The sequence below is a fragment of the Capra hircus genome, chromosome 3 (assembly GCF_001704415.2).
Source record: "Capra hircus breed San Clemente chromosome 3, ASM170441v1, whole genome shotgun sequence".
Taxonomy (NCBI): Eukaryota; Metazoa; Chordata; class Mammalia; order Artiodactyla; family Bovidae; genus Capra; species Capra hircus.
Window position 1 is genome coordinate 68,229,546 of NC_030810.1, and position 3,268 is coordinate 68,232,813.

Below are 3,268 nucleotides of genomic sequence, written 5' to 3' on the forward strand. Positions count from 1 at the left end.
GTTGTCAAATGTTTGTTTCCAGTCAGTTTTTCTATCAAATGGTAAGCAGTGTTTCTCGGTGTGTTATCAGCCTTTTTAACACTCAAAATATTAAAATCCAAAATAAAACATGCCTCAAAACTATTTTTCTGATCTGGAGGAGCACTTACTGCTCCTAAGCATTAGTTCTGTTGACTTGTAAACATTTCATTTTCTGATGATAAAAGCCAGAACATATAAGGAACTGGGTAATATTACTACAAAGAGCATTATGGGGAAATCTTCTGTTAAATATAAAGTCTTTAGGACTCAAGTCACAGCTCTCATATGGAGGAGAAGCCATATGCTAGGTCTGCTTTTAGGCATTTGTCACAAGGTGGAAGGGGAAAGTTCTACTTGATAATGACAATGATGGCTGTCATTAAATGACACAAACTGATGCTTCTCAACTTCTGTGCTCTACATACATTTGACATAGGATCACAGGTCTGATGGAGCAATGAGCAATGATTCTGCACATCTCTTCCCAATTCTGTTGACACTGATGTCAATCTGGTAGCTGGCAATTGGCTATAGTGGGACATTTACATTATAGAAACTGGCAAATGCTACAAATCAGACACCTGTGTACTCCTGCCTTCCCTAGCAACACACACACTCCTTGTGAGGAAAACCGGATATTTTATCTAGCACACCACTGCACAGGGCTAAAACTTTTTGAACACGTTATTCTTATGTTGAATCTGTGATTCTATACCCCCTGAACACAGGGGGTATATGATTTTTAATGAGTTGTCTGAAGTTACAAAATTCTAATCTAAAAAACCACAGATATCTTTCTGTATCTATTCCAGCAGAAACAGTTCAATCTCAGTCAGGGCAACCTAGTTCTCAGGATTTTATATGCCCAGGACCCAAGCCCTCAGTGTAATTCACTTGGCATCGGTCTATTGCCCTAGGATTCTGAGTCTTTAAGACAGACAATCTTCTGGAAGTTGAAGACTGTACTATGAATAACACTGACAGTTTGATTAAAAATATTCTGTTGATGCCAAATGTTTGTTTGAAAACTTTCTCTAGAAGGCTGTTCCACAAACTGTATACAGATCATAGTTGCTAATGAGACTCTGACTCAGTTCAAAATTGTGTTAAATGACAAACCTAAAAATGCAAACTCCTATGCTTTCCAAAAGCAGAATGTTTCCAGAGAGCTTAATTAGCTAAATGCTGTTATTATGTATATCTGTGAAAATGTTAGTCGCTCAGTCGTGTCCGACTCTGCGACCTCATGGACTGTAGCCCGCCAGGTTTCTTTCCATGAAATTCTCCAGGCAAGAATACTGGAGTGGGTTGCCATTCTCTTTTCCAGGGGATCTTCCCAACCTGGAGATCAAAAACACATCTCTTGTATCCCCTGCGTTCCCAAGTGGGTTCTTTACCACTAGGGCTACCTGGGAAGTCTATATCTCATTTGTGTGGTTTTTTATTTTTATGCTTTCATCTTATGTTATTTGGTATTTGCGTTGAGAAAGTCTCCAGTTCGGAGACTTCCTACTTCTTGCATTAATTCACCACATCTCTTTCCACCAGGCTACTTACATCACAAACAGTAAGTATTTGGGGATAGACAGCAGATGGTAATAACTTTTTTTTTAAGCCAAGTAGTAACTTTTGAAGAGACTTACACAGAAAAAGATTCCTTCAGTACCCCACCTTCAATGATCAATATTCTTTCTTATTCTCTGCCCAAATCCTTCACGCTGAAGCTTATGCTCATCTCTTATTATTTTCTCAGGGGAGAAAAAGAGCAGCCAGCTGATCACCATCTTCCCTAGAGTGATCTTTAATATTCAGATGTGGTTTACATTCAAGACAGAAGCTTACAGTCCAGTATCAGACTGTCTGAACAGGTTTCTTTCTTTAAAAATGTTAACACTGCTATTACCCAGCCTGGTGCTCTTTTAAATGAGTTTATGAATTAAGGATTTTTTTCCCTAGCCTAAGTTCAGTGTTTACCAGACTAGGAAGTCTAAGAGACTATAGACATTTGAAATGTAACATTATGAGGCTTTTCTGCCACCTTCAACACCTCACTGCCTTCAGGTCAATTCTTGAAACATGAAACATTATCAGTGCTGTAGCCCTGAAGAGGTCTAGCTTAAGGAGGCTTTCCCAGGATTTTACATTATTTCTTACCTTATTAGTCACATGCTCTATTTCCACTGTAGTTTCTAATTAAGTTTACATGAACTTTGTATTAATATTTCTTCTTTCTTACATCATTTAAAATTTTTCCCCTCATTTATAAAGATAGGCTTTTCCTCCTTCTTTGAATTTCTTGTGTCTAAATAATGCTATTTTATTTCCTGTTATATCTATTAATTACATCTCAGTTCCTAAGTAAAGTTTTCTCATATTATTCCAACAAAGGGTTGTACTGGGGTAGCCAAAAAGTTCATTTGGTTTTTCCTGTAAGATGTTACAGAAAAATCTAAGTGAACTTTTTGGCCAACTCTGTATAGTTTTATATAATTTTGTGAGGAAAAAATGGTTACTTTTAGTTATTTTTAGTTCCAATTTCCCCATAATGCTCTTGCTTTAGCATTTATCTTTGTCAGAGAGGATGCCACATACCATCAAAAAGTCTTCAGTATTAACTAGGGATCCGTAGAATTGGGGTGCTTTTTAAATAACAAAAGAGGCTATAATATAGTCTCCTTCCCTCCCAAGAGTCAGTTAAAAAAAAATTTAGCAGTCTGAGGAATGCCAAAGATGTACTTAAAGGAAAAATACTTTCTGTAGGCAAATCATATTGTTTCTCCTGAAATGTGAAATATTTCCAAAGTAATACAGAATAAAAGAAGCCCAGTAAACTCTCAGAGACTGAAAAAACTGGATCTGATTATCTTTATTCTGGAACATGTCTGAAACTGAAGTTGAAAATATAAACTAAAAAGTCAAAAATTTTGAGCAATTTTTCTTGAGTGGTGCTCATTTGGCACACTTCCCAGAAGCTTGTGACAAAGAACAGAAACTCTAAGTTTTGGAACTTTCTGCTCAAACTCTTGTATTGGAGGATCAGATTACCTAGTCACAAACTGATTCTTTTTCACATGATAGTTTACCATATAGAGAATGAATTTTAAAGACACATCTAATTGGCTTCTCTATTTAAACTGGTTTGTACTTCGTGAAATTGTGGCTTTGACAAAGTAATCAAAATAAGTATATGTTTATAGGCCTACCCAGAAGACTTGTTTTAATAATTTCCACAACATTGTTTACAGAA

General features: G+C 36.3%; 1 non-coding gene across 1 annotated transcript; it reads left to right on the plus strand.

Moving 5' to 3' along the window:
- On the plus strand, positions 2,417-2,495 carry MIR2284C (microRNA 2284c). Its single transcript, NR_129663.1, has one exon. It is a non-coding gene; the product is annotated as a microRNA 2284c (primary transcript).